Genomic DNA, 25,940 nt, shown 5'->3' with positions numbered 1-25,940 from the left:
TCAAAGTAAGCTGCAATTTTCAATACAACTTACAGTTGAGAAGGAACAATCCAATATACATGTTTGCCACTGCAGTGAAAGGGATTGCCCCCACCCAATGTACAAAATGCCCCAAACAGGGGATAGGTGACAGTGTCTGGCAATTACAGCTGGAATATTGTGTGTTATTATTTGCTGTGCTTATAACCTGCCCTTCACCAAATGATCCTAGAGATGAATACAAATTGGCTAAAACATAAAGTAGTCATAGAATCTGCATGGAAGCAGTTGAACAAATAAAACATTATAAACATTGCAGTGGTACCTCGGGTTACATACGCTTCAGGTTACAGACTCCGCTAACCCAGAAATAGTACCTCGGGTTAAGTACTTTGCTTCAGGATGAGAACAGAAATCGTGCTCCGGCGGCGCGGCAGCAGCAGGAGGCCCCATTAGCTAAAGTGGTGCTTCAGGTTAAGAACAGTTTCAGGTTAAGAACAAACCTCCAGAACGAATTAAGTACTTAGCCTGAGGTACCACTGTATAACCCTTTAGCATGAGATCTTATGCCCATCCCACAAAAGAGGCCAGAGCAAAGAGATGTGTCTTTACCTTTCAATAAGGAACATGCCACATTAGGGTTATTTGGTTGTTCTTGTTTTTATTTTGATTATGTATTTTGTGGTTTCATATTGTGATTTTTATCCTTTGAACTGCCCTGAGACCTGCAGGTATAGGACAGTATACAAATTTCAACAACAACCTGCCCAAAGGCTGTTATATATTTCATGCTACAGAGAACATACCCTCCAACATTTCTCCAAAAACATAATAAAACATTAAACATAAAAAAACCAACTTCCCCATACAGGACTGCCTTCAAATGTTTTCTCAAGGTTGTATAGTTACTTATCTGCTTGGCTTGGGAGTTGCATAACTTCATACCCTCCAACATTTCTCCAATGAAAACAGGGATTTTCTAAGGAGAAGCGGGACATTCTTGGATCAAATCAGAAACCAGGATGACTTCTCTAAATCTGCTACAGTCCCTGGAAAATAAGGACACTTAAAGGGTCTGCAGAGAATGGTTTGCATAGTACAAAATCCTGATGTGACAAACATGGAGATGCTAATGGATTGAAAATAGGGATTTTCCAATGAAAACAGGGATTTTCTACAGAGAAGCAGGACATTCTTGGATCAAATCAGAAACCAGGATGACTTCTCTAAATCTGCTACAGTCCCTGGAAAATAAGGACACTTAAAGGGTCTGCAGAGAATGATTTGCATAGTACAAAATCCTGATGTGACAAACAAGGAGATGCTAATGGATTGCCACTGTGATCTTGCTGGCTTTGAAGAGGAACACACTTCTGATTTATAGATCTGGTTCCTGCCCAGTAGACTGAATCTGGTTATTGTTTCCTTCATTGATGCCATCAGGGAAGTCCTTGAGAGAGATGCCCAGGGCACCATCCAGCAGAATGCCCCCCCAAATTAGCAAGAATGCCTTACCACATTTTGAAGTAAGTGAAGTAATGTGTATTACCATCTACAGAGCAACTACCCACTCCAGTTAAAGAGATTACACCTACAGTCTAAAACTACTTAACTGCACGGCTGGCTCCCTTTACTTACAAATATATAGCATAGACCCAAGCTGGGTAAACGCATCTGGGTAAGAGAATCTTGAGTTTGTAAAGCACTTAGTTATTCCCATACTTCTAATTTAAGTACTTTATTAAGAAGTCAAGTGATAATAGATCGTAGGACTCCCAAGAAGTGTGCATTTGGCCCCAATGCTGGAAACTTTAAGACAGTATTTGTTTAAACTGGGCTGGTCTCTCCTAAATAAGGCCTTCAGAGAGCTATTTGAAGATGGATGACTTTTCTATGCCTGCAGGAATTTGAGATTGATATTTTACTTGTTTTAAGTGGCCTAAGCTTTTTATAAAAATGTTAATGCTGCTGCTATTCTAAGTTTCTTTGTGCTGTGTGTTTTTAGGCGGTATAAGCCTGTAAGTAAATAAATACAAATGGTAGCAGTAAATAAAATATAAGCAATACAGTTGAATAAAGCTAGCTCTTACACTTCTTGGAGAAAAAGAGAGAGTGAGAGTACTTAAAACCACACCATTTGATGGTGGTTTTCAAGACTGATGAATGGAGGGGGTAGGACAGAATGATTATCCAACCAAAAGTGGCAAAATGGGGAGGGGGTTGCTCCTAAGACACAGGTGCTGCTGAGGACCAGGAATGAGAAATATACCGTATTTTCTGCTCTATAAGACTCACTTTTTCCCTCCTAAAAAGTAAGGGGAAATGTGTGTGCGTCTTATGGAGTGAATGCAGGCTGCGCAGCTATCCCAGAAGCTAGAACAGCAAGAGGGATTGCTGCTTTCACTGCACAGCGATCCCTCTTGCTGTCTGGCTTCTGAGATTCAGAATATTTTTTTTCTTGTTTTCCTCCTCCAAAAACTAGGTGCGTCTTGTGGTCTGGTGCGTCTTATAGAGCGAAAAATATGGTAAGTGAGAAAGGTTCCTCTGTAACACAGGAGGTAAATTCTCTGTATACTTGAGGCGAATGCTAAGGTGTCATGTCCCTGTCCCAGAGCTAGACAAATTTGTTGTGTGGATTTGCCCAAGCGCGTATGTATTTTGCTTATTTATTTTCAATGAAAAACAGAAACTGATAGTGACAGGAGATTATGGCTCTGCTCACATACAGTTGCATATATATATAATTAAAGACACTGAGCCAATCTCAACCCTAGCCCTTTTCTCATAGCAGAACCATCACTAATACTTATTAAGTCTGTATGGAACTTTTCAGGCAGTGTGCAGACCACAGCAGTTTACAACAACAATTAGAACATTCTGAACAAATTAAAATAATAATATGTGGTTAAAAGCAACATCACATAATCTAGAAGACTTAATACAAATAAAAATACCAGGTGCATAGGAGTGGGGGAAATCCCCCGGGGTGAAAATAAGTATTTTGAAATGATGGTGAAAATTCATAAAGATCTTATCATCACAGATCTGATCTGAACTCATCACGGAACTTATCTGAACTGAAAACATGGGTTGCTGCAAACTGAACTCCAAGGTAATGTGGCACAGTCAAAAGTGCAGCCCTATCAGGTCTCACTATGTGGACAATTACATATGGGAGAATGCATTGCCTGAGGCAAAAGGTTAAAAGTAAAGGACCCCTGGACGGTTAAGTCTCGTCAAAGGTGACTATGGGGTTACAGTTCTCATCTCGCTTTTCGGGCTGAGGGAGCCAGCGTTTGTCCACAGACAGCTTTCTGGGTCACGTGGCCAGCATGACTAGACCACTACTGGCACAACGGGACTCCGGGACAGAAGCCAGAGCGCACAGAAATGTCATTTATCTTCCCACCACAGCAGTACCTATTTATCTGCTTGCACTGGTAGGCTTTTGAACTGCTAGGCTGGCAGGAGCAGAGAGAGAGCAACCCCGTTGCAGGGATTCAAACCGCCAGCTCCCCTAGACACTGAGGTAGCATGCCATAAAGGTTTTTGTATGTCGACACAAACACCTTGGGTGGGAACAGCTCATCAGCCCTGACAGCTTGTGAAATGGGGTTTCCCCTGTTTCAGGGGGGAGTCAAGAAAACCGCCAGAAGAGTTTGCACAGGTAGGAGAGGGTGGATGGTTCTGTCTTGCAAAGAGGAATGCTTGTGCAGACAGAAGGACTGGAAGAACATTCTGTTGAATTCCACCCACTGGACTTGGCCCGGTAGCATACGGGCAGCTGGTGCAACTCCTTCCGAACAGAACATCTATAGCCCCAGGTCTTGTGACAGAGTATGCATATCTATTTCCATGGAAGGTGGTGTCCCCTCGCAGAAGTTCAGTTTGGGTTGCTGTTCAAAATGTTTCAGCTGAAAATGCCTCTAATAAGCAGGGGTCAGGTAACTCCAGAGAGTCTGCCCTGCAGGAGTTATGGAGCTGTCAGAAATTTAAGCTTTATATTGAGTTTTGTGTGTATTTTTATCTAAGCCAGGCTGATCAGCCCCCTGTTTATGAAAGGATTTTCTGCTTTCCACTAAAACGGCTTCATCCTGTCTCTTAAATGTAAAATCTTCTTGGACATGGTGATCTTGAGTAACAGCTTTCTGCAAGCCAGCTTTAAAGTCGTCACCTAGCGATCAGGTGGTTAGACTGCCATGTGTACATTCTGCTAAAGCCCCCTAGACAAACATTGATTAATCCATACATTTATTATTTATTTTCTGTCAAAACCAAAAGGCCCCTGTCAGAGTGAAAGTCTCATTTTGAGAGGACCTAAAGTAAGCCAAGAATATATATATATATTTGTTAACTTTTAAGATCTTACAAGCAAACACCTACAAATAAAACTCGGATAGTCTATTAGCGAAGCAGAGTCACTGGATGGGGGCAACTCATGGAAGTCTAAGAGCTTGGCAGACAACTCTGCCAGTCCTTCTTTGCTCCATGAAACCCCCTCTCTGAAAATATATGCATTTCAGCCTTTCTCCCTTGCTACTAAACACCAACTGTTCTGGGTGCCCTTTAACTTAATCTTTAATTCATCTTGAATCCCCTTATTCAAAACTGTCACTGAAGTTTTTCAACATCTGTAACTCTATTGGCCCACATGCTCCCATTTCTACCTTCGTTTCTCCCTCCATAGCCCAATTTGGACATTCTGCACAAATATGAAAGTTACATACAAACAGAGAGAGTGGCTCAGTCAGTACAGCACGAGACTCTTAGGACCCAGCTAGATTGGTAAAGAAAAAAATGTTTTATGTGTGTTGTATATGAGATATAACACTGTGACACCAGATGGCACTATGGAGTCTCGTCTTTCCCTACTGGATTTCCCTGTATGAGTTTGCAATGCGTTTAACTGAATCACTTTTTTGACATGCCTAGATCCAGCCCCAATCTCAGGGTCATGGGTTTGAGCCCCACATGGGGCAAATGATTTCTGCATTGCATCGTGTTGCAAGTCTATTATTCTATAGCATGAGCATGCTGACCATGCTTTTCGGTCTCTCCTCCTATCCCCTCCAGTTTCCTACTAGCTCCCACAGAGAAAGCAGGAGAGCACTGCAGACCCATCCGTATCCATGGAATGTGCCAAAGGTGACAATGTGCAAGCATAGGAGGCTTAAGCTGAGAGTGCAGAGATGGCAGGTTTGTTCTGTCTGCCAATCCCCTTGTAAATTTCATGGAGCCCCAGAGATTTATGTGGGTTCCCCAGGTGGCTTCCTTGTCTCCACCCTTTGCCGTGGGTGTGGGTGTGTCTTAGGTCCTAAATTTCTGATAGTTGTCAAGAGGGCAGGTTACTCCTAAAGGCAGGACATTGTGGTCAGGCATAATTTCCCCAGGAGAAATTTTCTGGATAGGTAGGGATCTGTACATTTCTGGTATACATCACGTTTGCATTATTCTGCTTGTCGTCCCATTCCGTTTTGGTGTGAACTCGATTTTTATTTAAGTCGCATATTCTGATACATGTTAACTGTGTCACGGCTTCAGAAAGAACTGTGATGGATTGCTAAATTTTGATCTGCACCTCAGTCTATGGCAGCCTTTCTCAACTTTGGGTCCCCAGATGTTGTTGGACTACAACTCCCATCATCCCTAGCTAGGAGGACCAGTGGTCAAGGATGATGGGAGCTGTAGTCCAACAACATCTAGGGACCGAAGGTCTTCCATTTCAAAGCTTACTAAGGGTGAAGAAAAAATTTGTTCGGTTTAGACAGTAACAGCAGCCATGCTGCTGAATAGGATTTGGATTTGGTGTAACTTTATGCTAGCTAAACTTAAGCACATAGAACTGCTCCCTTAGAAGCCAGAGACACATCTGAGCTTTGAAATTCACTGAGAGTAGAGAATTTGTATTTCTCAAACCTAACCCTTCCCACAGCTAGACTCAAAGATCTATAGCATGGGCTTGTGCTGGTTAAACATATGGTGAGGCAATTATATGGCTAGGCAGAGTACTTAGTCAACTTCAGGCTTTTGTTTTAAACTATTTATATTATTATTACAAGATCCAGATAAGCTCCACTTCTAAAGCAGAGTGAAGGTTCCATGTAGGTTCATTTCGGGAGGGGAGCAGAGAACATACGATTCCTCAGATAATACTCACCTACTACAGAGATTTTTGTAAGGGTTACTGACATAATTTAATTGTGAATAAACTGCTTTGCACTTTCTGGAGTGTTATATAAATGTTAGCATCATGTTACATAGCTATGTAAAAGAATGATTTGTTTAGATAAGGACAGGATTCAAACTGTATTTAGATGACTTTGTGGGAGACATCTTTAAATCTTGTTATCTTTATTCAAGGATTGGAGTGGGGAAATGAAATGATATTCTCCTCTGTAGACATCTAGTTAATTAAGAACAGCTTTGTATTAGCAATACAGAATGTAAAAGTGAGCAGCAAGGTTGTAACTGGGGGAGGGGGGATACAAAGGGATGTTATCCTGGTGTTGGAGTGAATACAAAAGGTAGCACATAATCTTTTAAAGACATTTGTTAAAAACTGGGCACACAAAGGACATAGAACACTTATTTCTGCATTTTTAATTGAGATAAAGGAATTCCTCTCTATTACCTCTTTCTCTGTAATGCAATTCCTGTTAATAGAATAACCCAAATTATTGAAATACAAATTATGAACAGTTTACAAGCTTCAGGAGAATATTATCCTTGCCAATATTTTCACTGGCTTTGGTGTTCAAAAAACTACGGTAAACAGTAGAATTTGCAGCTACTTGACTGTAGGCTGTCTGGCAATTCAGAGGGATCACGGGATCACTTACTGTCCTCCTTCGATGACAAGTTGTACAAAGTGAAAGAAGGCAGTGGATTTGAGAGCTTTTATCAGGCAGAGACAGTGGATTGGTCATCTGATATCAGGAGGATTCTGGGCTGTTGTGTAAGTATCTAGCTAACTGCCATTTCACCATTCATCACGGAACTCTGGTTACACAGGAAATTGGCAGCCAGTATCGGACTGTGATGTTTTTGCCAGATCAACCCTTTGATACAAGCCACGACCTCAGAATGCCAAATCTATCCCAGGACCTAAACTATATTGGAAGAATGAGAAGGATTCTGGAAGGAATCAGAGCCTCCTTGAGGCTATATGCAGGGACACCAATTGAAAATTTGTCTATGTCTATGAAGCTTATTCTTAAACATATATATATATATATATATATATATATATATATATATATATATATATATAAAACTTTAGAGACTCCCAGACCCGGATTATAATACTGAACCACAGGATTTCTCATTCCAGTCTTGCGTTAGCTTTTATGCCCTTTATATTTTATATTTCTGTAAGTAAATGAAAATGAGAAAGTCTTTCAACAAAACTTACAACACCATCCATGAATGTTCAATCTGCACGCTATTTAGCTGAGATGTGCCAATCAAGGTTAAAAATCATGAACACTCCGTGTAAGTCCATGCTGGGTACATTTTGATTGCAATCAAGAATCATGTAACCAAAAGCGAAGTTAAATCTATTTGACATTCTGCGTAGGATCATTGACGGGGCATGTAATCCTATTTCTTATTCTGCAGATTTTTGCTGAACACATCCACAGAGTCTTGGTAAAGAAAAAGAATTTTTGGGACACATTCTGACCTTGTATTCCTCAGCCTCATGGGATATTTGTATTCTGATGGTGATGAAATGTGAATAAGTCCACTGACAACTCATTGGCTGTTCTGGCTATACAAAATTAATATGTTGGTACACAAACATATCTGCTGTGCACAAGTAATATACTTGCCTAGACATCTTTTTGTTCATTCTTACTCACAGTTCAGAGAATTAAGAACCATACTGTTCAGATGGTATACTCATGAATCAGCAATTACTTATGGGGAACATAGTAAGTTATTCAACAGACTATAAACTAATATTGGTCCACAGATATTAGGGCTATGTCTACAAGGAACAAAGGTTCTTGAGTTGCTCTGTGGTAAGGAGAGACCAGCCTCAGCTCCCCCTAGCTGTGATGCTGCCGAACTTTAACTCCCATCATCCTTGGCCATTGGCCATGCGTGCTTGGGCTGATGGGAATTGTAGTGCAACAGCAACTGGAGGACCAAAGGTTCCCCAAGACTGAGCTAGATGGAGGTCAGTTCTCTGTGGTGATCGGTAGTCTCTCTCTCTTCTCTCCTCAAGGCAATATGGTCCTTAGGTAGCCCTGTGGTGGCAATTGGGAGAGGGATAACTGCAATGGCTAATAACTGTTGACGGATATGGGGCGACTCCAGACAACCTGTTTATTGAAAATTTAACTTAATTTGCTTGCACAGATCTTATGTAGCAAATAGTTTAGTCCTTATAGAATGTTTGTTCTGATTGGTTTGCAAGGAGTTTATATGACAATGAACATACATTGTGATTTGCTTGTGCAATGTTTATACATGTTCAAGTTAATAATTCATTGACCCCACACTTTTCCATGTCACTTTCCTAACCACATGAAGTGTTTTGTTTTGTTTCTAAGCAGATTTGATGTTCTAGGGTGACAAACAGGGCTTTTCTTTCAGCGGGAACTCGCCGGAACTCAGTTCTGGCACCTCTCATGTGTCATTCTGAGAGAACGAGGGGAGTGTTCATTGTGAGTTCCAGCACCTCTTTTCTAGAAAAATAACACTGCTGACATAGCATTTCAATCCACTTTAATTGTGCAAACCTAAATTTCTACTATGCGCTTAAATCTCTGCAGCAAAATACTGACAGCCCTGAGGCAAACTTGAATTGATTTATATTATCAGTATTAATTCTGGGATAAATGTATGGTTTCTAAGAAATAAATAACTGAATAGCAAACAATTTTTTAAAATTCAATGAAATACCTTAATGTCTAAAATAAACTATATTGATTGGGGTTTTTTTTAAAAAAAAAATCGTTGGTCTTTCCAGAAGTTAGGATCAGAAAATTTCTGTGTTATGCTGTAGAAAGCCTATATTTGGTGAAGAAGAAAAAACTATATGACTGCCTGGGGAATCTAAGTCTAACCTGATGAAATTTCTTAATTAAGCCCAGTTGTTGCACTGCTATGCTTCACTCCTTTTGCAGGTTCCTGGAAGATCTTCCCCATTAGTCCCATAGAACCTCTGTATCTGTGGTGGGTTCCTACTAGAGGAATGACCTTTTCACTAACTGGCAACAATAAATAATTGTTCTGGGAGACTTTTCTAGGAGACTTTTCTAGGAGCTGTTGCAGATTTTGTAGAAACAGGATGGAACCACTCTGGAGATTCACACTTTCCTTTCTAAGATTCCCCTTTTTCCTCATAGAAAACAATTTTTACGAAGATAATGTGTGCTGTTGTCTCCCCGCAGGCTCTAAGGTTGCCTCAGACAACCTCAACAGGTCATGCCAATTTGACATAATCCTCCTCTGTTACAGAGAGTGTACCATTAAGTTGTACGATATCATCCTGAGAGTATTATTCTTGCTAATGGTAAGTTTATAAACCTATCAACATGTCATTTTAAAATAGGGGGCACATTCCATCAGCGGGGATAAAAAGCTGCTGTAATCATTCTCTGCCATATTCTTGGATACACAGAAAGGATAAAGCAGGACAACAACCCAAAAGAAAAAGAAAAACTGGATAAAGTAGCAGTCAGTCGTTAACCCCTGAAATGTAAGCCTGAAAGATTGTATGGGTGTCACCATTTAAGGCTTAACTGATTAGGCCCATTTAAATTTAAATTAGTGGCACTGAGAATGCAAGAAGAAGAAGAAGAAGAAGAAGAAGAAGAAGAAGAAGAAGAAGAAGAAGAAGAAGAAGAAGAAGAAGGTGGTTCAGATGAGTGGCACCACTCACCCACAGCATTCACTATTATGGCTGGTGGGAGTTATGTCACAGAGGGTCACAGATCTCTCAACTCATAACAAAGTGTATCTAACTTTTAGCATGTTATAAAGTCAGTGTGAATGAGGCTTATTGTTAACTGTATATAGTGGTGTTGTTTTTAAGATAAGATATGATAATGATTGATTTTATGTATTTATATTTCTTTTCTAAGGCATTTATTTGTTCCTAAATTAGGGGGAAAGGGAAGGCATTTTAATGCTGATTTGTTTGTTTTATATATTTTTTTAAAAAAGTTGGAATTACTCTGAATTCTCTCTGGTTCGTAACAACCTAATGCTGACATAATATTCCATCCAGCCATCATTGTCATATGCCTATTAAGCGAGATGACTCAAACAAAGCAATCCAGCACTGTTTAGAAGATTGCGCATTATGAGGCACTATGAAATTAAATTATCCCTTGGATAAGACATATTAGGAAACAGTGTGAATTCCTTGGAGGCATCTTTTAGCACCGATGCAAAAAGATGCTGTGCAAATGAGCCTGCCACATGCAATGCCTTTATTAATTCCTTTACATATAAGGCATGGCTGTTGCATTCAAATCTATTCTCACCCAACCAATGCCCTGGGACCACACTCATTTTAACCCCCATGTTTCCAGTTTCGAAGTTGGGAACAATTTCTACTTGATATCTATCCTGACCTGTCAATTCTAATATGCTACTCTTTCACATCTTGCAAGCAAAACATACCCCAAACCCTTCACTACGCTGCCTCTGCAGCTCCCACGATCTAAGCACCCTTCCTACAGATAAATCATGGCCTCCATAGTCAAATTACACATTGCTTCTCTGATACAAACTGACCTGTTTTTTCTTACCCATTTCAAGAAATGCTGTTGTTTGTTGTTTAGTCGTTTAGTCATGTCCGACTCTTCGTGACCCCATGGACCAGAGCACGCCAGGCACTTCTGTCCTCCACTGCCTCTCGCAGTTTGATCAAACTCATGCTGGTAGCTTCAAGAACACCATCCAACCATCTCATCCTCTGTCATCCCCTTCTCCTTGTGCCCTCCATCTTTCCCAACATCAGGGTGTTTTCCAGGGAGTCTTCTCTTATCATGACGTGGCCAAAGTATTGGAGCCTCAGCTTCACAATCTGTCCTTCCAGTGAGCACTCCGGGCTGATTTCCTTCAGAATGGAGAGGTTTGATCTTCTTGCAGTCCATGGGATTCTCATGAGTCTCCTCCAGCACCATAATTCAAAAGCATCAATTCTTCGGCGATCAGTCTTCTTTATGGTCCAGTTCTCACTTCCATACATCACTACTGGGAAAACCATAGCTTTTACTATACGGACCTTTGTTGGCAAGGTGATGTCTCTACTTTTTAAGATGCTGTCTAGGTTTGACATTGCTTTTCTCCCAAGAAGCAGGCGTCTTTTAATTTCGTGACTGCTGTCACCTGAAACTGCGGCTTCAGCAATGTTTCAGTTCAGACTGAGAGCATATATAACAAATTAAGGTTCCACCCCTTCATGCTTCTCAGGTAGACCCTGATCTGTGCAGACACTCATATAAGCTTCCCATTCTTACCGAATAGATTCAATTAGCTCTGAAAATAGCCATGCAGCTCCTGGTTGGAATGACAAGAGCCAGCCAGGATTCAGTCGGGAAACTAGGCAATTGGTATAAAGACTTCCAGTCTCATGACTGGAATGTCTAGGTCAGAAGGCTCTTCAGGCTCTCTGAGGATGTGGAGGGTGGGATCTTCTGGGTGGGTGGGGGATCTTGCTCCCGTTGTTCCTCTTCTGAGGAAACATCTGGCTGGACTGACCACTGAAACCTGATCAGCACTTCCTGGGCTAATGGGCAGATCAGTGGCTTTCACATTTCCTAAACATTCTGATTCAGCTCTCCACTGAAAGCAATGAACAAATCAAAGTAAATTCAGAAGTGCATTCAGAAATAATATATGGTGAGAAGGCCTCTCCTCCTTCCGGAGAGGAGGTGTTGTGGGTGGGAGACGATTCCCGTGTCACGCAGGGGGCGTTATACCCCCTGCCCCATCCACATGGCTGGCGCGCCACGCCCCCGGTTGAGCACCCAATTGGGCAGCTTGGTGGGGGCGTGGTTTGCTGCTCAAGATGCAGCCACGCCAGCCATAGGAAGCTGCCATATACAGAGCCAAACCATTGTCTGCAGCAACTCTCCAGGGCTTCGGATGGGATATTTCTATCTCTACCTGGAAGCATTGGGGAAAATTGATGCTCTGTGACCATTGAACTATAGCTTTCCCCCATTGGTCTGATCCAACATGGCTTTTCTTAGATTCTTTCTTGAGACACAACAGATAGACTTTTCACACTTTCCACACTACCCATGATGTCTAGGGTTTTGATTTGTTTTTTACCTCTAAGGATGGCTAATTAGTATGGTGTATACAAAGGGTACCATGGACCTGAATCTGGAGACACCAAAGATTCTGATCAGGCCTTGACAACCCTGATAAAGGTCTGGCATCATTATAAGTGGCATGTGAACCTATTTTCAATGATTTTATCACTGTTTTATGGTCACTAGTTCTATATGTCTAGAAATCATATGTTCTAGTCACTTACAGTGCAACTTTAGTTATGTCTACACAGAAGTTCAATAGTACAGTGGTACCTCAGGTTGAGTACTTAATTTGTTTCGGTGGTCTGTTCTTAACCTGAAACTGTTCTTAACCTGAAGCACCACTGTTGCCACCGCACCACAGGAGCACGATTTCTGTCCTCATCCTGAAGCAAAGTTCTTAACCCAAGGTACTATTTCTGGGTTAGCGGAGTCTGTAACCTGAAGTGTCTGTAACCTGAAGCGTATGTAACCCAAGGTACCACTGTACTTGTTCTCATGTAAGTGTATGCAATATTGCAGCCTGAATGTGATAGGTGCTCCCTTCACTCTCCTCTACAGTTAAGAATTTGTAGATTATATGTTACTGTTTGTGAATGCTGGTATTATTGCTGTATCTACATTCACAGGAAATAAATCTATATTATGTGAATGCAGAAAGACAGGGATATTAACTCTCCAGCATTTGATAGATACAACATCTGATTTTCTCTAAAGTATAATCAATAAGACTTGTATCCATGTCAGTATGTTCTGGACTTCTGTGACAAATATCTCTAAACATCCAGTTATTCATATGGCTTATGCCTTATTTGCTTTCATGTTTAAACTTAGCCTGCTAACTGCTTGTTTATTTACTCTGCAAGCTCTATACACAGATTGTGTGCAACACTGTTCCAAATTACAGTTTATATTTCTCTCTATGCATAATCTTTAGTGTACAACTGGGATGAAGAACCACAGGCCTGGAGGGCAAATGTAACTCTCCAGACCCCTCATTCTGACCCATGAAACTCTCCAGAGATTACACTAACCCCACCGGTTTGATGTTCACCCAGATGCATAGACCAAGATTAAGGGGCACCCCAGAATCCCAAAGAATAGGCAATGGGTGACCCAAGAGTTTTTCAAACCCAATAATGTCACAAATAAAGCCACTCGAACACTTTCTCAAACACTTTCCTGGCCAGACTAACAGCCGAACAGAATATACGCCACTCCAGAACAAGTATGGAGTAGGCAAAAAGAAGAGTCCCTGGACTCCCAAAAAATTCCCACACAGCTCCCAGAAACAGGCAACTTAATCACCATCATCATCATCATCATCATCATCATCATCATCATCATCATCATAATTTATTTGTACCCCACCCATCTGGCTGGGTTTCCTCAGCCTCTCTGGGCAGCTTCCAACAAAGATTAAAAATACATTAAAATGTCACACATTAAAAACTTCCCTGAACAGGGCTGCCTTCAGATATCTTCTAAATGTCAGGTAGTTGTTTATCTCTTTGACATCTGAAGGGGGGGGAGTTCCAAAGGGCAGGTGCCACTACTGAGAAGGCCCTCTGCATGGTTCCCTGTAACTTGGCTTCTCGCAGTAAGGGAACCACCAGAAGGCCCTCGGAGCTGGACCTCAGTGTCCGGGTAGAACTATGAGTGTCAAAACGCTCCACCTATACCTCCTAAGGAGGGACCATGGGTGTGTCCAAAGTGAGGTGTCCTGGAGAGGAGCTGTCTAATAAAGTACATCAAACACCCACTCAGGATTGGCCCATTAGGATCTGTCCATCATTGTCTACTCTCCCCTTGGGCAATACCACTGAGTCTGCTTTCTTAGGTGAGCCCTGGGTGTGGCAGAGATACCCCCATTAAGTTGGGAGTGCATTCTCCCCCATTTTGTCATTGTTTCTTTTCTAAAGTGAGAGATACTGTGACTCAGGACACTGTGTAATTCTTTACTTCTAAGTCAGAAGTCCCTTTCTCATAACCCCAGATAAGTGGGGTCTGGTTTCAGTTGCTCAGAATTAAGAGGAAATCCCTTTGCACATGCTCAAGGTCACAGAGTGGGAAAGGACAGAGGAAGATGGGAAGAAGGGAAACTCAAGCAAGGGGAGATGTGAGGAATGTATGGAAATGAATGTTTCCCTGTGCGTGCAGGGATCATGCCAAAGGTGATTTTTGATAAAGGTTTCGAAGGGGAAATGAAAACTGACATCAAATAGGTGTCGTATGAGGAAATTCCAGCCAGGCAGAACAGCAATGGCATATGGTCATAAACAATTAAGACATCAGGAAGCATTGCTTTGTAAGTTCCAGGGCTGAATACTGTGGCACATGCAAAGCAATAGTCACAACATTGGAAAAAGATTGTAAATCGTTTCGAAAGATACCGTGCTCTTTGTTTGCTTTCTTGTGTTTGGTGGAAGGGATAATTACAGTGGTACCTCTGGATATGAACGGGATCCATTCCGGAGCCCTGTTCACACCCTGAAGTGAACGCAACCCGTGTCTGCGCGTGCGAGGGTTGCGATTTGCCACTTTCGTGCATGTGCATGACGTCATTTTGACCGTCTGCACATGCGCGAGTGGCGAAACACAGAAGTAACGTGTTCCATTACTTCCGGGTCGCCGCGGAGCACAACCCAAAAGCACTCAGCCAAAAGCAACTTCAACCTGAAGTATGACTGTATTAAAAACTGCATCATTCCAAAACTTATTGATTGGTCCATTGATTCACCAAAAAAGACACAGCCCTTTTTAATTCTATGGATTATACTGTGTCATCTGAGCTTCAGCCACAGCTGGCTGCTCATCTCACAGTCAACATTGTATTGATGGCAAAAAGAACCTGCTATTTTTTAAACAGCCTGCCTCATTCTGATGACAATTGACAGTCAACACAATCCTTATAAATCAGTTACACTGACTGATCAATGTCCTGCAACAGCTCACATCATTGCTCCCTCACTTAATTCTGTTTGGTGAGGAAGACTGGTGGTGGAGGAATAATTTTGCCCCTGGGACAGGCTGCAGGAGCATGCTAGACTAACCCTGAACATGTTTGATTGGAAGTCAAGCTCATTAAGTTCAATAAGGTTTATTTCAGAGTAAGCATGCATAGTATTGTAGTCTGAGATCAATGATTTGGATTCAAATATCCACTTGGCCATGAAGCTCACCAGTTACTGTCTGTCAGGCTAGCCTATTTCATTGGGCTTTCATGAGGATAAAAATAAAAAAGCCATTTACACTTTTTGTGAAAGGACCGGATTTCCACCCTCATGTAACTTTTATTTGCTTTCCCTTCTGTGAAAAATTTGAATGATGTATTTGCAAGTTCTTGAAACTTCTGCCATCATTCAGTTCCATGTCTTATTTTATATTTCTCTCAAACTCAGGAGTTCCCCCATGTTTTGATTCCACAGACTGAACCTGCTTGATAACAACTGCCACAATTCTCTACTTCCCCACCAATTATCCCAGCAAAAGTCAACTCATAGTATCTAAACTTGGCGCGATAATTTGGAATTTTAGACAATTGCTACAGCTTTATTTTCTCCCTTTACCGTTAAAGATAGAAACATGTGTCAAGTTTTTATGTTAAGATGTGCAAGATAAAACAGCATGCCATACTACCAAGGCAAGCGTACTTGCTAAAAATGAAGGGAGGGAGGAGGGAAACTGCAAACAAGAGAAGACAAAAATAGTAAAAACTAAGTAGCAGGATGATATTATAAAACCACAGAATGTAGTGGGGTTGCAGGTAGTGCACCGATGAAAACTTTATGAGGCGGTCTTATGCACCTAATTATTATTGCTTTGATTTAAGAATAAGAGAAATTGTGGCAAGATGCTTAATCAATCTCTCTCTGTTCTATTTCCAGAAGATATAGCAAAGTTAAATGTAAAACTGAAGAGGAATTTATGGCAAAGTCACTAGATTCTTGGGTACAGCTGGGCTCTTCTTCCTGTGTGGAATGAATGGTGAGATGACGCTGCAGTTAGAAATTCCTAATCTCATAACTACTGTGACTTCAACTGCCCTGTGAAATAATGCAGGGGTGAAGGGAAGGTCACTGTGGCCCCTATCACTAGCCAGGGGATCAAGAGCCACTGGGAGGCTGAACATCTTCCGAAAAAGAACATCAACAGAAAGACAGGTTGGTGCCAACTGGGTGTGACTGCCTGTTAATTCACCTTTTTTACCCTGGCACTGACAAACTGATCTTCCTCCTAAAACCTTTCCTTAACTCTCATTCCTTTCTATGTCTTTAAAGAAGACATAGAATACATATGCCTTGATGTTAGTTATGCTTAACTGAAGAATGGGGAAAGTCTGCTGGTTTGCTTCTAACTGAAGCCTGGAAGCTACAATGGTTCTACAGTTGCCAGTTTGCCAAGAAACTGCTACATTGCTTCAGTTCCCAAAGACACAATTATGTGCTTTGTGTGGTATTCTGTTATGACAGTTGGCAGCAAGTCAGCTTTGATATGGGTCAATAAAATAAAAAAGTTAAGCTGTGAGCAAGCTTAGCTGCCAGCTACTAAGGCCAGATTAGGTGTAATTGTACCAGGCCCACACTTTCAAGGGGCCACAGAGACTGAGTTTCTTTTTTTTTTAATGAAAAAATGTAAGCAACCTGACTGGAGACAAGACTTTCCTGAAGTCAGGGACACAGGGCTTGTATTTCTCTGTAGGGCAATTCCAGAAGTCTGTGGGGATCCTTCCCTTCCACTCTGATTTGCTGTGAGGTAATCCTCTCCCCATCTCTTTGGTGGGAACTCTTGAGAATTGGTTGCAGCCAAATATATCTGCCTGTGGTCTAAATCACTATGCCTCTTGAGCTTGCTGATCGGAAGGTCGGCGGTTCAAATCCCCATGACGGGGTGAGCTCCCGTTGCTCGCTCCCAGCTCCTGCCAACCTATCAGTTTGAAAGCACGTCAAAGTGCAAGTAGATAAATAGGTACTGTAGCGGCAGGAAGGTAAACGGCATTTCTGTGCGATCTGGCACACGTCACAGTGTTTCGTTGCACCAGAAGCAGTTAGTCCTGCTGGCCACATGACCCAGAAAGCTATCTATGGACAAATGCCAGCTCCCTCGGCCTGAAAGCAAGATGAGCGCCTCAACACCATACTTGTCTTTGACTGGACTTAACTGTCTAGGGGTCCTTTACCTTTTACCTTTACCTATATTTGCCTGTTTTCTGGGGGCAGGGTTCTTTTTGCCTTAAGCAGCCAATGTGGTCAGTGCTTTGGAGAGTAAAGCTTTTGCCCAACATAATGAACTTTTCTACATTATTTTTGCTAATACAACATGAGCATTTTTTCTCCATACTTTTCCCTAGTACTGTATGTGCTCTTTTTTGTACTTCTTGTTTGTTTGAAGAACTGCATCGCAAAATTCAGAGATGTGCAAATTTCAAAAGATGGCTGCCTTTATGTTCTCATGTTGATTTGTGGAATGCGAATTGGGTAGGTTACAAATCCAGTCAGGCAAACCAAACCTTTACTTTACAATACTTAACAGGTACTTGTTCCTGGATGCATAAAACAAGATTCTGTTAGGCATCTGAAATACTTAATGCAGGGCCCAAGTGATCTTTTCCCACTAAGGTCAAACACACTTGACAAATCAATGAACACCCAGCTGCGAAAGTTTTAAATAGGAACAGAGAAATTGAATGGTGGTGATGAAGTCTTAACTCCTAGACTGCAGGAAAAGTGATTAACTCAGCATTTTAAATGTCATATAAAATTGCTCATAATCTAATGTATACAGACAGCTGTAGCTGGTCATTCACTTTTGCAGCCAACTGTATGTCCCAGTTACAGTTTCGATAAGTATTCATTTAATTCACTTAATCAGCTTAGGTCCTTTAATCAAGACAACACCAAACTTTTGTAACTTTGTAATCCTATCAGATGTTAAAATAGGATTGGCAGCCTGTCACAGAGAGTTAAGAATGTAACTTAATAAATTAAATGTAACATCCTATTTGTCTGTATCTGCATGGACCAAGCCACCTTAATTTCAATTGCTTCCACTGGCTGATCTTTGCTTCACGTAGACCTTGAAAACAAAATGAAGATAAGTCCAGACTTCTCCTGTCTATATCCTAAATCAGAGAGTCATTGCTAAAGACTGTTATGCCATTGAATTGATTTTAACCTACTCCTTTGTTAAGTGTCTTCAGGTTGGAGTAGGCAGAATCTATTGCCCATGGATTACATACTACATCTTCTGCCAGGATGACAGAGAGAAATTGTGGCTCCTCAGGTGTTATAGGATTCAAACATGGCCAATAGTCAGGGTTGAATTCCTATAGCAACTGGAGGGCCACAGTTTCCAAATCTCTGAGGTATAGACTCATGTATTCTAACTGTTCTTCCCTCATGCCAATGTCTATGCCCTTTCAGCCAAGTTACATGAATATACTGTCTGACTGTGGTTTCAGTCTTGCCATCACCAATCAATCTTTATGAAATCTGCTATCAGGATTTCCCTTTAGTATGTAAAAATGCAATCTGTGTTATTATCAACCAATGTTTTGTACCTTCACAAATTTTTGTCAGGGCAGATGAAGACCAGGAGTGTCTGTCCTAAGAACCAAATCTAGACTGTGTATGAATCAACACCCTCCTAAAAACAGTCACAGCAAGGGTGAGTTGTGTGGACAGTCTGCTCTCTGAAATATGAGGTTACTATGGTTACGGTTATTTTCATTATTATTTAAATTTATCTGTTGCCTTTATGCCACAGCAACTCAAAGAAGCATACAGTAATTTTTCTGCAGCACATTGCTGGTACAGTGGTACCTTGGGTTAAGTACTTAATTCGTTCTGGAGGTCCGTTCTTAACCTGAAACTGTTCTTAACCTGAAGCACCACTTTAGCTAATGGGGTCTCCTGCTGCTGCTGTGCCACCGGAGCACGATTTCTGTTCTCATCCTGAAGCAAGGTTCTTAACTTGAAGCATTATTTCTGGGTTAGCGGAGTCTGTAACCTGAAGCATATGTAACCTGAGGTACCACTGTATAAGGAAGCCACAAAATATTAAATTTCGCTTATTATGTCTGCCTATCTTAATCCATCAGTGCTTTCCAAACTTGAGTCTACAGCTGTTTTGGGACTACAACTCCCATCATCCCTAGCTAGCAGGACCAGTGGTCAGGGATGATCAGAGTTGTAGTCCAAAAACAGCTGGAGACCCAAGTTTGGAAAGCACAGCCATCTATCTGTATATCTGGTTAGCTAGCTAGCTAGTTTCAACAAACCCAACTGGGCTGATTATAAATGAAATACAGAAATCCTAGTTCAATCAAAATTTCCAGACGGGATAGGAGGAGATGTGTGTAACGGAAATAAATGTAACTGACTGTAACTGAAAAATGCATAAACAAATAAAAATAAATAGATTGTGCTTAAGGGCAAAAGTAAAATCATTATCATCATCAGACTAGTACACGTTTCTTCTCTTCATATAGTGTCCTCAATCTGGAGAGCTTACTTCTTGCAAAGCTGTCCTGAAGTCTCAGAAACTAGCCAGAACCAAAATTAGACTTGCATGTCAAACCTCAAAACCCTCCCCCATGGAATAAAGACACAATGGACACAGAATTTAGTTTAAAGGTTAATGGGCAAATTTAGGCCACAACTTTATTGAATACACAAGTGTGACTGGTATTGGCTTAGGCATTGGTATCTAATGACTATAACTGGCTCCTGCCCACCCAGCAGGAAGCCTGCAAAGGGTAAACTACCAGCAGAAGGAGCTCCAATAATGGCTATTGACTGGCGCTCACCCCTGGGGTTCCCGAGGGTCCTGGTATGGTCCTAGCCCCTTCCCAGGTTTTGGGCAAGATCCAGACCCCCAGATTTCTTTAACGGAATACCTTATCAAATGGAGTGGCAGATGATGGCCACACCTCCCCTCCCCACATTCCCCTAAACCAATGCCTAACTGCCAAACCTTACAAAGTTGTGACAATTGCTAAGAGGTACGGTAAGCAAAAACTAAGTGGCCACTGCCAATCTGCCACATTGGAAAAAATCCCTACCCGGCCCCCGTTCCAAAACAGGTGACCAACCGAAGTCCAAAGCAAGTCCAGACACTGATCTAACAATGGGTGGGTGGGCAGGTGTTCGGCAGCACAAAGCACGAGACACACACACATCACGCTGCCGTATATATACTTACCTCGCAATCACACCAGCATCACTGACTGGCCCAAGGCCCCTGGCGTGATCACAGCATTAGCGACCAGTTGCGGGGCCGAAGCCAGGCCGGTTGGGGGGAGTCCTGAGGTAGTGTGCAACATGGACCCTTGGGTAGGAAGATCCAACTTGTTTAAACTAAGTCATTTGCAGACAGTTAAATGTTGATGACTTTTAATTATACTGTACCATTCCTCACTTCCAAAGTGAGTAAATGAGTAGGTTTGGTAGTTCTGTGGGTTCTGCTCAACCTTTGTGCATGCAAAGGAAACGAGTGCTCTGCAGATGCCTTTGAATAAGTAGTCTGAGCAAGGCTACCTACATGGATTTAATCCTTTTTAGTTCACAGATACTATACCAGTGGGTCTACACCTCATCCTTATCTGCTGGAGAGAGTTGTGAAACTAGAGTATTGTTTAAGAAAGAGAGATTTCTGTTCCCTTGGCCTACTTGACCTTGTTCCTTTGCTTCAGCTGCTGCTCCCTCTTCCAGACGTTCCCTAAGGCCACTTTAAGCTTTTGGAAAGCAAGGTTCTTTATTCCCCTCTCTTCCAAATGTTGATAGTTGAAAATGTAAAGAGTGCTTTAAAAAATGAATGTGGCTGAGGAAAGCTCTCCACTGAAAGCTCGCTAAATAGAGGGCTTTTTGTACGGCCCTTGAAAATGAATCAGACAGCTTTCAGAAGATTCTAGTCCCCTGGGTCCAACTAGATTGTCATAATCTATGGCTGTTGTAGCTATTGCATTAATCCCATCTTGCCACTGCTTTTTATATCATTTTCCTCTTGTCCTTACAGTATTTTATCCTGCCATGGCTGTTAATACAACAGAGATATTATTTTGCCATAAATAAGGTGGACAAATGAAAAATGGATGCATCACCACAACGATTTTCTTTGTTACGATGGTGAGGGCTCAAAAGGCATCTACAAAGCCCAGCCTACCACCTCTCTCATCCTTTTGTTGGTGAAAGTCATTCAATCTGGTAGTTCCTTGGGTTGGGAAAACTGGCGAATGAGATAGCTGTGCTCACTGCCTGTTTGCTCAACAGAATTTTCATGTGGGCTTAGGACTACCTATCTACTGTATCCTCCTCTACACATGAGGTTTTTATCCTCTACACATGAGGTAAATGCCATGAAATGACTGCATAACATTGCAGTGAAGTTTTCCTATACCAAATAGCATAATAATAATAATAATAATAATAATAATAATAGAATAAACCCAGACATGTGTCCATCTTTCAACTGTTGGAATGAACTAATTTTGTTTAATGAAATTCACTAAATTAACTGAGCAATCTCTGAACTGAAAGTACTTCCCATAATTGCTGGATAAACTGAGGTGAATTAAATTCATTTTGGAGTTGTACTCTGAATGCCTTTTACTTCCTGTTCAAGTTCATTCTCTTACATGGGTTCTTTTGTTCTTTAAACTGCAGTCAACATAATTTTTGTTTGAGAACTTAATCAGCAACTGAGCATGTCCTAACAGTGTCTGTCACTTTTGGGTGCCTACTCTGATGAATGCCAACCACACAAGCACAAAATTGGCACATGTACTCATAATGTATTTGATTTTAATTACAACTGGAGTACAGATTTCAGAGCAAGGGAATTCATCTAGCAATAAAATTGAGTATTGAGAGCTGGGAAATTCATGTTTTAAAGCCCATTATTTTCGAATCCCCATAATATACAAAACACAAACCTAATTGATTATCTATTTAGAATCTCAGAGAAGATATCAAAGTGTGTTGCTTTCATCACTATCTTACAGCCACTTCTAACAAACATATTCAAAATATTTATATGAAAAATCCATTTGGCAAGAAAACTCCCAAATAATATCATATTTGTTAGGGTGCCAAATCACTGATCAGCCAAATTACTTAAAAATATTTTCCCCTAACAAGGATGAAATCATCAAAGCATTTTGTCTTAATTACTTAGCAACCTAGTTGAGATGAAACTGTTTTAAGAAATTTGTGATGCAATGAAAAATGTGTTTATCACTCCGTGTATAAGCTGAACATTTCAATTAGAACATATCTTGAGGTAAAAAAAGCAACCACGGTCAGAAGTCTCACAGCTGTGTTTATAATGTCTCTTAACAGAACACGCATAATATTTCATGTGAGCTGCTGCACAGCTTGAAGAACACCCAAGCACCATGCTATTGTGATAGTAGCAGTATTATAATGGATACATAGGCTGATACCTATCTTCACAAATGTATGTTTACATTAATGGTGTGTATAGGGGGTTCTAGACAATGGATGAAGCTCCAAAAGATGAATACTTGACATGTAAAGTGGGAAATCATGTGCAAATGTTGTATCATACACATTGCAAACTACATTTTAAGAACAGTCCTCCTGGATCAGACCAAAGGCCTATCTAGTCCAGCATCCTTTTGTGATTTGAGAACCCGACCCCAGCTTGAGAATAAAGACACGTGGACACCATATATTGGGTTAATGGGAAAGAAAAAGGCCACAACTTTATTGATTACAGCATGTGAGAAGGTATTGGCTTAGGCATTGGACCACAGAAAATTTGACTCCACCCACTCAGAGAGGGGTGAGTCTGCTGAGGGATTAACCACCAGTAGGGGGAGCCTGTTGATGCAAATACAACTATAAGCTCTCCCCTTATGTCACCGAGGGTCGTGCCATGGCCCCCTGCCACACAGGGCATCGGACAGGATTCACGACCGCCGGATTCCTTTAACGGAATACCCATAAGTGAAGGGGTAGGCAATGGCCACACCATGCCCTTCCTTACACCAACAACACATTCCAATGCCTAACTGCCAAATACCAAGAAAGTTGTGAAGATTGCTACAAGGTAGGTGAAAAAACCAAGAGGCCGGTGCCAATTTGCCAATTGAAAAACAAACTTCTACCAGGCCCCCTGGGCAACCAGGGCGACCAACCATGGGTCCATAGCAAGGTCAAGCAAGAAGCTAAAGGGAGTGGTGGGTGGGTGACTTGTGGAAAAATCTGAAGCGCAATGGCAGGGAGAGCTGGCGCGGCCGCATTTGAGTGGCTAAACCATGCCCCCACGGTGTCACCTGATTGGGTGCCCAGCTGGGAGGCGTGTCGTGCCAGTGATGGTGACAGGGCAGGGGGCAAGATGCGTGATGTGCGAATCGGCTCCTGCTCACAATCCCTCCCCTCTGGAAGGGGGAGAGGCTTTCCCACAATGCTCATCTATATCTATTAAATAAAAGAGAGGAAGTGCTACAAATAAAAAAATATGGGATGAATTTGAAAATGGGTACGAAAGATATGGGGGGGGGGTATCTTCACTCAAAATGGACTTGTCATTATCTTTTTGTGTTCTTCCAATTTTGAACTGTTGTTGAAAATCAATATTCATTTTTGTTATTGCTGCTAGGGAAGAATAATAATAAAAATCTCTGTGTCTCTGTGTGTACTCTGTTCCCACTGACATTAGGCAGGTGCCTTAGCTGTATTCTTTTCAGCGCTTGCTAAGAATACTTCTGTTTAGTCAAGCCTATCAATATTTTTAATTGCAGCTTATAATGTATAGTTCTAATTGATTTTATTTACATTTTTATAAATATGTTTTTTTAATGCTGATTTTCTATTGGCAATTTTAATGTCTAAAATGTATTCCTTGTGCACTGCTTAGAAGTTCTAGCAATACAAGTTGTGTTAAATAAATAAACGTTGCTGTTGCAGGTACAGCAATTTCTTCTACAGTAAAATGGTTCACTACATCAGCGGTGCTTACCGTGAGTGTCTGCAAAAGTGGTCTCCCGGCCTCACTCCCAAAGCACGGGGCTGCCTCCCTCTTGTGTGGGGAAGCTGTCATTCTGGCCCCATAAGCAACATCACTCACAGCCTTAACACTGGAAACAGGAAGAAAGGTTATGCAAATTAGCATTGTCTTAGCTTGCCAAGCTTGCATTTATTCTTCCTTGGAAATGAATTCTGAATTTCAGAACTAGATGAGAAATGACAGGTCCCTTTGTCAAATACCACGGAACGTGTATGCATATGGTCATTTCCGAGTTAAAATCTTGCCCTTTGCAAACATCTTTCATTACTGTACAATCAGGGGCTAAGGGCTGTTTACACTTCACATTCATCACATCTGGTTGGATGGCTTAATGCCTGTTCAAACTTAATCAAACCCTTGCCTACAGCAAGGCTACATACCAAACAAAGTTTTTTTGGTGTTTTTGGCCAATTAAAATAATGTTGTTGTTTTTTAAACACACACACACAATTTCATGTTAAAGGAGAGAGAGAGAGCTTGATTTTTTTGCCAATTTTAGCTAAATCTTGCATTCGTATTTGCCTTTATAAAGGCAGTACCCACCTGAGTGGGTATTTTGGAAGCTATACATGTGCACATAGGTGCAAACCAACATCTTGTTGTTTTTAAATGAACACACCATACCAGAGATATTTTATCCCACTTTGTATCTATATTCGATTTAAACTTGATTTTAGATACAGTCATACCTCGGGTTACAGGAACTTCAGGTTGCGTTTTTTCGGGCTGCGGACCACCGAAACGTGGAGGTACCAGAATGGGTTAGTTCCACGTTTTGGTGGTCACGCATGTGCAGAAGCGCCGGATTGCAACCCGTGCATGCACAGACGCACCGCTGCGGGTTGCGAATGTGCATCCCGCATGGATCACGTTCGCAACCTGAGCATCCACTGTATAAAGCTTCCCCCCCACGCCAGTTGTTGTTGTTGTTGTTGTTGTTGTTGTTGTTGTTATTATTATTGATGCTTTCATTCTTAAACTGCTTTTAGATGCTTCCTAGAAAAGGCTTAACAAATGGGAATGAATGGATAGGTTTTGAGTCTGCAATTCTATTGCACACTTACCTCAGAATACGTCCTGGTGGAGAATACTTCTGGCACCACTCCTCTTTGTTACCCAAACTCCCTCACATGAAACAGATGGCATACAGGCTTCCTGGAATACTTGTAACATGTCAAAATGAAACCTAGACCCTTGTTAACACTTTCTGTGAAGCCTGGAAATATTGGTACTTGAGGGAGGGATGGCGAAATCACACTTGCTGACAATATAAAGATGACACCATGTCATGTGGCAAGACCTTGGAAGTAATAACATTGTGGCTGGGGGGCTAGATGATTTCCCACAGGGAGACCACTCTCCGCATCTCAGCCTTTACATTCAAGAAAACCTGTTTGGCCTTAGAATTGGCAACACTGCATTTTTGCTGTAAGAATTTCTAACAAGGTGTGGTGCTGCCGTAATAACCTTTTAACACTCAGTTTTGCTTCTCACGCCACCAGAAGGTTTCACAGCTAGTTATATTTATAGTTAAAGCCAGTTTCTCTGTTTGCTTATTTATATTATTTGGAACTTATATCCCCTTCGTTCAGTCCCAAAGAACCCAAAATTGCATATAAAGTGAATTGAATTATTTTTTATTTAAGAGAGAGA

Source organism: Podarcis gaigeae (assembly GCF_964106915.1).
Source record: "Podarcis gaigeae genome assembly, chromosome: 4".
Lineage (NCBI taxonomy): Eukaryota > Metazoa > Chordata > Lepidosauria > Squamata > Lacertidae > Podarcis > Podarcis gaigeae.
Note: the sequence above shows the minus strand (reverse complement) of the source record.